The 8922-nt window shown below is 43.9% G+C and overlaps 1 long non-coding RNA gene across 1 annotated transcript; it reads left to right on the top strand.

Annotated features, from left to right (window-relative positions):
- The first annotated feature begins 899 nt into the window (after positions 1 to 899).
- LOC123162760 (uncharacterized) lies at positions 900 to 1981 on the top strand. Its single transcript, XR_006481456.1, has 3 exons — positions 900 to 1134; positions 1220 to 1440; positions 1921 to 1981. It is a non-coding gene; the product is annotated as an uncharacterized lncRNA (long non-coding RNA).
- The last annotated feature ends 6941 nt before the right edge of the window (positions 1982 to 8922 follow it).

Below are 8922 nucleotides of genomic sequence, written 5' to 3'. Positions count from 1 at the left end.
TCATCTCGGTGACACCGATTTGATGACAGAAGGTTACAGAAGGTTGGCAACACTAGTTTCGGTGAGACCGAGTTTGGAATCGGAAAAACCGAAATTACTAGGGTTTGGCTTTGTGGCAGAGGTGGTTCATCTCGGTGTGACTGAGTTTATGGAATCGGTGGGACCGAGATTACTTATGAGTGTATGTTGGAATGAAAGATTGCTGATGGTTTGGGAGATAGATCACTAAGCACTTTGAGCAACCAGATCATTATCATAACTGTAACATCCCAATTTTCATAAATTAGGATGTTATTAGATCATACATATGCATATCATATTTTCCATGCATTATTTGCTTTTCGGTAATATTCAAATCATTATGCAACAAAAGGCAATTTATTTGGAGTGGAGATAACATGACTTCTCCCCTATTTTAAAAATGTTCATAATGTGCAGAATATTATTTCCAGTTCATTTGATATGTTCTGGTAATTCTTGTGATCTTCAAAATATTTTATTTGTTTGTTTTATTGCTGTTTGAGTGGCCTATTGCATCAAAAATATTTTACAAAATTGCATTAGAGTTGGAACTAGTGTTCCCGTAGTTTATAGCTGTAGAGCTATTTTTACTGTGTGTCTAGGTATTTTTATTTAGAATTTATATTGTGTATTTTATTTTATTTATTTTTAGTCTTGCTGCTGTAGTTTTTGTTTAAAAAAAAGGAAAACGCAGCGCAGCGCCGCAGCGCACTGCACGGGCCAGCAGCGCCGCACCACACCGCTGCGGCCCACCAAACCCCACCGCCCGCAGCCCGCTAAACCTAGCGAAGCGGTACGCCCGCACCTGACCCGCATCGCTCGCCCGCGCCCGATCCACCTCGCCCCAGCCGCTGACAGCGGGTCCCGCGCCCTGTTCATCCCCTTCACCGAGCCGGACGCGCCGCCGCGCGCACGCCGAGGCCGATCCGGATCGATCCGACGCCTGGTCCGACCCCGTGCACCCCTGGGACTCCCCGCTCGAGCAAAAGGCCATCGGGAACCCTAGCGCACGCCCTCCCCTTTCTTTTCTCGTCTGCTCGAAGCCGCTGCGCCGTCTGGATCTCGCCGGAGGAGCTCCGAGGCCGCCGTTGTTGACCGTCCGAATCCACCGCTGTAAGGACGCCCGGCCGCTCCGCTTGTCACCGTTCGAACCCCCTCTCGACGCCGCACTCGTTTTACCAATCGGGGTGACCTGCAGATCACCAGAACGATGCCGCCGCCGACGCCCAACTTCGCCGGGGCACCACCGTGGTTCACCTCGTCGCTACCGCCCGCAGAGGACGCCCCGCCGCCGTTGAACACCACCACCACCTCCGCCACTCACCGCCGCACCCATCCGTCGCTTCACCTTCGCCGGAGACTCGCCGGAGAGCCACCGCCGCCGACGCCCGAAGCCGCCGCCGTTTTCCTCTGCTTCTGGTGAGCACACGCGCACAGCAGCCGCTGACCAATCCGGTGCTGCCACGTGGCACTTCGCTACAGGACACGCACAGGAGTTGCTACAGTAACGCAGGGGATTTCTGTTTTCTTTTGTTTTATTTTCAGATTTCAACTCTAACTTCAACTAGCTATATCTTTTATTCTATATAGCCAATTTAGGTAATTCTTTATCCTGTGCACTCAGGAAAATCAGCAGATTATCACAGTACCGACTTTGCACATGTTTGCACTGTTTTAAATTTGAATTCGTTTGAATTTGAATTAAATCTTCCGGAGGCCATAACTCTTCAAACCGTTTATCGGATTCGAGTGATTCTTTTTGCGTTGTGACCGTAGTGCAATTTAGGTGCTGTTAAGCTTCTGTTGTTGTGTTTTGAAAATGATTTTCTTGCTGTTGGTTTTATTTTGGTTCTATTCGTGTTCCGGTGATTGATTTGTTGAATTGTGTGAAACGTGTAGATTGTCCGGAGTGCGACGCGAACTATTGTCAGGAGTGTGACTTTCTGAACCAGAACCAAGGCAAGTTACATGTTGATCATCCTTTACCTATTGTTTTCTATGCATGTAGTTATATCACACTATGAATTTATGCATGTATAGGAATACTATATTATTTTGCTATATGCTGTTGAGCTATCTTCCCGTCTTTTGCAAATCGTGGTAGTTGTAGTTTGCTATGCTTTGTAGACGGGGGTGGTTCGTGTATACATTGAGTTTATGTGAGGATTATATATATAACAAATTGAGTAGTAATTGAGGACTTAATTCACCTCTGGGCGGAATTGGTATTGAAGGGTGGTTTCAAGAACATCATGGTTTTTACCCTCTGAATGTAAGTGGAATGCCGCCCAGGTTCAAAAAGATCAGACAGACTTAGTGACTAGTAGCTTCCATGTGCGGCCACTGGCTATATGGGCTCTGGCTTAGTTGATCAGTTGTTGGAACCCTTGCCCAGACTGTGTCGACAGATGTAGTATATGTAGGTGGGATGTGACCGTCAGGTGGTTAAGGGAACCTCTTCTGAAAGACTTCGTCTCAATCTTCGGATTGGGTCCAGTGGGTAAAGCGTACAAAACTCTGCAGAGTATTAAAACTAATCATGATTAGCCGTGCCCCCGGTTATGGGTAAATTTGAGCCACTATGCCATTACAGTTGTTGGATGATCTTGACAGATGTGACACTTAATAATAATTGTGGGCAACTTAATAAAGGGTAGGTTGGAGTTGATTTTGCCAACTCAACCTTGTGTATTTAATTGTAGTAATAAAAGAACTAAATAAAAATTTGACTATTAGGTAGTTATTAGGATAAAATCAGCTTTATGCAAAAATAAACCCTCAAGCCTTCCTTTGTTGTACTATGCATATACATGTAGGTCTGCTATATTATTACTCCTGTGTAACTTGCCAATACATTCAAAGTATTGACCTATATGGCTGCAACGTCTCATGTTGCAGGATATTCAGACGAAGAGTAAGGTACCGTTAGGGTCGCGAGTCTGCACTCAGCATCGCCAGTGGGCTATGATGGGACTCATCGTTATTTTCTGCTACTTTCCGCTGTTTGATTGAATAAAGCTAGCCAAGTGCTATGCAGATTGTTTTATTTTATATATTCTGGATCATACGTTGTAATAAATGATGCACTTGCTATTCTGGTATTCATCTATACTGTGTGTGCTAGCGAGTTCGATCCAGGGACTAGCACGGTAAGCACAGAGACTCAAATCCTTCGAGGTTTGGTCGTTACAGATGGTATCAGAGCAGTGTGTTGACTGTAGGACGTGACCCTAGAAAATGGATTAGAAAAGCCATAGGAGTGAAAATTATTTTATAAACTAGCTATACTTCTTACTGTTTATTAGTTAACCCCCTCAAGTATCTTGAACCAGTTAAGTAGGAACTAGTGCTGAGACCACCATTCATGTTTGTTTTATATTGCAACGTTATCATGTTAGCGTATCTGATTATACCCACTTTTGTGGTATGACGATACTAGATTGTTTGCTTGATTGGTAGTTTGTTTGTTAATTTATATCTTGTCGAAATTATTCGACTATATATATATATATATATATTGTTTGTTGTTTGTTGTTTGTTTGTTGGTGTTATTCGTTGTTGTGTTTTGTTGGCTTGATCATATTATGCATTTGGGTAGAATATATTTATATATACATAGCTTTTGGCCCTATTATATCTATAACTCATCTATGCTTGCCCACCAGATGCCGCCGAGGCGTGATACTAGACGCACTGCTGCAGGAGGAGACAACAATGGCAATGATATACCGCCATACATGCAGCAGTTGCTTCAGGGACAGGCTCAGTTGATCCAGTTGCTTGCTCAGAACATGGGAACAACAACAATAACAACAACAATCCGCCACCACCGCCACCTGTGGATATGCTTACCAGGTTCTTGAGGTTGAATCCTCAGAGGTTCTCCAGTTCCCCTGAACCTATTGTGGCTGATGATTGGCTCCGTGCAGTCAATAAGAACCTGGATACGGTTGGATGCACAGATGCAGAGAGGGTGAGGTTTGCCTCACATTTGTTGGAGGGTCCTGCCGCAGCTTGGTGGGACAACTTCTTGGTCACTTATCCCATTGCTACTGTCACTTGGGTGCAGTTTCAGACAGCTTTCCGTGCTGCACATGTGTCTGCTGGTGCTATGAGTCTGAAAAAGAAGGAGTTTCGCAGTTTGCGCCAGGGTGGTCGCACAGTTAATGCTTATGTGGATGAATTTAATAATCTTGCACGTTATGCTCCTAATGATGTTAACACTGATGCAGCTAGGCAGGAGAAATTCTTGGAGGGCCTAAATGATGAGTTGAGCCTTCAGTTGACAGTGGCCACTTTTAGGAATTGCCAGGACTGATTGATAAGGCTATCGTTCTAGAGGGAAAGCAACAGGCCATAGAGAATCGCAAGAGGAAGTACAACAATAGTAACAGGTATAATTCAGGACCACAGCAGAAGCCACGCACTTCATATCATGGTAATGGAGGTAATGGACATAATCATCATGGAGGTAATGGGCATCATAATCATCATGGAGGTAATGATCATAATCATCATGGAGGGAATGGCCACGACCATAATGGCCACCATCATCATAATGGGCACAAGAGTAACAATGGCAATGGCAGAGGTAATGGTAATGGTAATGGCAATGGAGGGAACAATAACCAGAACCACCAGGTTACACGTGCGCCAAGGGATTTGAGTCAGGTGCAGTGCTTCAGGTGTAAGGCTATGGGGCACTATGCCACAGATTGCCCAGGTGCGAAGAACTCAGGATCCAGCAAGCCAAACCCCTTCCAAAAGGGTCATGTAAATCATGTTTATGTGGAGGAGGTTTACAATGAACCTGATGCAGTGATTGGTAAGTTCTTGATTAATTCAGTACCTGCAGTTGTTCTTTTTGATACTGGTGCATCGCATTCATTATTTCGAGGGTATTTGTTGATAAACATGGATTGCCAACCAAAACCCTTAGTATGCCTATTAGAGTGAGTTCCCCAGGAGCTGAGATGATAGCAGGTGTTGGTTGTCATCAGTTGACTTTGTCTATTGGGAAGCATGAGTTTCCTACAGATTTGATTATATTGAAGTCACAAGGTCTGGATATTATTTTGGGTATGGATTGGTTGCAGTTATATAAAGGTCGTATTGATTGTGCCAGTCGATCTATTACTCTCAGTGCACCAGGAGGGAAGAGGATCAAATATGTGTGTAAGTATAAGCATAATCAGGTGCAGGTGAACTCTCTTAAGGGGGGTAGCCTGGAAGAGGTGCCAGTTGTGAGGGATTATCCAGATGTGTTTCCAGAGGAGTTGCCAGGTATGCCACCAGATAGAGATATTGAGTTTCTTATTGATTTAATACCAGGCACTGGACCTATTGCAAAGAGACCGTATAGAATGCCTCCTCAAGAGTTGGAGGAATTGAAGAAGCAGATAAGAGAATTGCAGGCACAAGGATTTATTCGCCCAAGTTCATCACCTTGGGGAGCTCCAGTTTTGTTTGTGGAGAAGAAGGATGGACCTTGAGGATGTGTGTTGATTATCGTTCTCTGAATGAGGTAACCATTAAGAATAAGTATCCTTTGCCTATGATAAATGATCTATTTGACCAGTTGGAGGGAGCTACTGTGTTTTCTAAGATTGATCTTCGTTCTGGTTATCATCAATTAAAGATTCGTGAGCAAGATATTCCAAAGACTGCTTTTACCACGAGGTATGGGTTGTATGAATATATTGTTATGTCATTTGGATTGACTAACGCTCCTGCATTCTTCATGAATATGATGAACAAGTTGTTTATGGAGTTCTTGGATAAATTTGTGGTTGTTTTCATTGATGATATATTGGTGTTCTCCAAGAATAAGCAAGAGCATGAGGTGCATCTGCGTTTGGTATTGGAGAAATTGAGGGAACATCAGTTGTATGCCAAGTTCAGCAAATGTGAGTTTTGGCTGGATGAGGTAGCATTCCTTGGACATGTTGTGTCAGGTAATGGAGTTGCAGTTGATCCATCTAAGGTTGCTGCAGTTACAGAGTGGGAGACACCCAGGACAGTTGGAGAGATTCGCAGCTTTTTGGGCCTTGCAGGTTATTACAGGAGGTTTATTGAGAACTTTTCCAAGATTGCAAAGCCTATGACTGAATTGTTGAAGAAGGAGAAGAAGTTTGTTTGGACTGATGAATGTGAAGCCAGCTTTCAGGAATTGAAGCAGCGTTTGGTTACAGCACCAGTCTTAACTCTGCCGGATATACATAAGGACTTCCAGGTATATTGTGATGCTTCTCGTCAAGGACTTGGGAGTGTTTTGATGCAGGAAGGTAAAGTTGTTTCATATGCTTCACGTCAGCTTAAGAATCATGAGCATAATTATCCTACACATGATTTGGAGTTAGCCTCAGTTGTGCATGCATTGAAAACTTGGAGGCCATATCTTATTGGTAATCATTGTGATATATTTACTGATCATAAGAGCTTGAAGTATATTTTTACTCAGAAGGATTTGAACCTCAGGCAGAGGAGATGGTTGGAGCTTATTAAGGATTATGATTTGAATGTGCAGTATCATCCTGGTAAGGCTAATGTTGTTGCTGATGCATTGAGTCGTAGGAGCCATGCTAATGCAATTAATATTGATAATATGCCACCCGAGTTATGTGAACAGTTCAGGAATCTCAGGTTGGAGATGGTTCCTAAGGGATATTTAGCAACACTTGAGGTAAAGCCTACTTTGCTTGACAGGATCAGAGAAGCTCAAAAGGGTGATAAGGAGATTGCTGAGATAAAAGAGAATATGGTTAAAGGTAAGGCAGAAGGTTTCCATGAGGATGAACATGGAGCCATATGGTTTGAGAAGTGTATTTGTGTACCTCAGGATGCAGATATCAGGAAGTTGATTCTTCAGGAGGCGCATGATTCACCTTATTCTATTCACCCAGGTAATACTAAGATGTATTTGGATTTGAGGGAAAGATTTTGGTGGCCTAGCCTGAAGAGGGAAATTGCTGGATATATTGCAACATGTGATGTGTGCCAGAGAGTTAAAGCAGAACATCAGAGACCAGCAGGTTTGTTACAGCCATTGCCTATACCTGATTGGAAGTGGGATGAGATTGGTATGGATTTCATTACAGGTCTACCCAGGACTCGGTCAGGTTATGATTCTATTTGGGTAGTTGTTGATCGTTTGACTAAAGTTGCTCACTTCATCCCGGTAAAGACTACTTATACCAGTGCTCAGCTAGCAAAGATTTATATGTCTAAAATTGTTTGTCTGCATGGAGTTCCAAGGAAGGTAGTGTCTGATAGAGGTACTCAGTTCACATCCAAATTTTGGCGTCAGTTGCATGAATCCTTGGGCACCAGGCTGGAGTTCAGTACAGCTTTCCATCCACAGACAGATGGGCAGACAGAGAGGGTAAATCAGATTTTGGAGGATATGTTGAGAGCTTGTGCTTTGGACTATGGGTCCAGTTGGGATGATAATTTACCTTATGCAGAGTTCTCATATAATAACAGTTATCAGGCTAGTCTGAAGATGGCACCATTTGAGGTATTGTATGGCAGAAAGTGCAGGACACCGTTGATGTGGGATGAGGTTGGAGAGCGTCAGTTCTTTGGACCAGACTTGATCAGAGATGCTGAGGAGAAGGTCAAGTTGATTCGTGACAGGCTGAAGATAGCACAGTCCAGACAAAAGAGTTATGCAGATGCAAAACGTAAGGAGGTGACATATGAGGTAGGAGACCGTGCATATCTTAGAGTTTCACCACTTCGTGGAATTAAGAGATTTGGAATCAAGGGTAAGTTAGCACCACGTTTTGTGGGGCCTTACAAGATCTTGGAGCGTAGAGGAGAGGTAGCTTATCAGCTGGAGTTGCCAGAATCCTTGTCAGGAGTTCATGATGTGTTTCATGTATCTCAGTTGAAGAAGTGCCATGCAGAGATGATGGATGTTCCATTGAGGGACACAGTGCCACTTGAGGCAATTCAGTTGGAGAGTGATTTGACATATGAGGAGAAACCTGTTAAGATTCTGGAGACAGCAGAGAGAGTTACTCGCACCAAGACAATCAAGTTGTGCAAGGTTCAGTGGGATCATCACACCGAGGAGGAAGCTACCTGGGAACGAGAGGAAGATCTCAAGCAGGATCACCCACACCTATTTGCTAGCCAGCCCGAATCTCGAGGGCGAGATTCATCTTAAGGGGGGTAGGTTTGTAACATCCCAATTTTCATAAATTAGGATGTTATTAGATCATACATATGCATATCATATTTTCCATGCATTATTTGCTTTTCGGTAATATTCAAATCATTATGCAACAAAAGGCAATTTATTTGGAGTGGAGATAACATGACTTCTCCCCTATTTTAAAAATGTTCATAATGTGCAGAATATTATTTCCAGTTCATTTGATATGTTCTGGTAATTCTTGTGATCTTCAAAATATTTTATTTGTTTGTTTTATTGCTGTTTGAGTGGCCTATTGCATCAAAAATATTTTACAAAATTGCATTAGAGTTGGAACTAGTGTTCCCGTAGTTTATAGCTGTAGAGCTATTTTTACTGTGTGTCTAGGTATTTTATTTAGAATTTATATTGTGTATTTTATTTTATTTATTTTTAGTCTTGCTGCTGTAGTTTTTGTTTAAAAAAAAGGAAAACGCAGCGCAGCGCCGCAGCGCACTGCACGGCCCAGCAGCGCCGCACCACACCGCTGCGGCCCACCAAACCCCACCGCCCGCAGCCCGCTAAACCTAGCGAAGCGGTACGCCCGCACCTGACCCGCATCGCTCGCCCGCGCCCGATCCACCTCGCCCCAGCCGCTGACAGCGGGTCCCGCGCCCTGTTCATCCCCTTCACCGAGCCGGACGCGCCGCCGCGCGCACGCCGAGGCCGATCCGGATCGATCCGATGCCTGGTCCGACCCCGTG

Source organism: Triticum aestivum, chromosome 7B, assembly GCF_018294505.1.
Source record: "Triticum aestivum cultivar Chinese Spring chromosome 7B, IWGSC CS RefSeq v2.1, whole genome shotgun sequence".
In the NCBI taxonomy this organism is placed as follows: domain Eukaryota; kingdom Viridiplantae; phylum Streptophyta; class Magnoliopsida; order Poales; family Poaceae; genus Triticum; species Triticum aestivum.
This window is presented reverse-complemented; position numbering and strand designations above follow the sequence as displayed.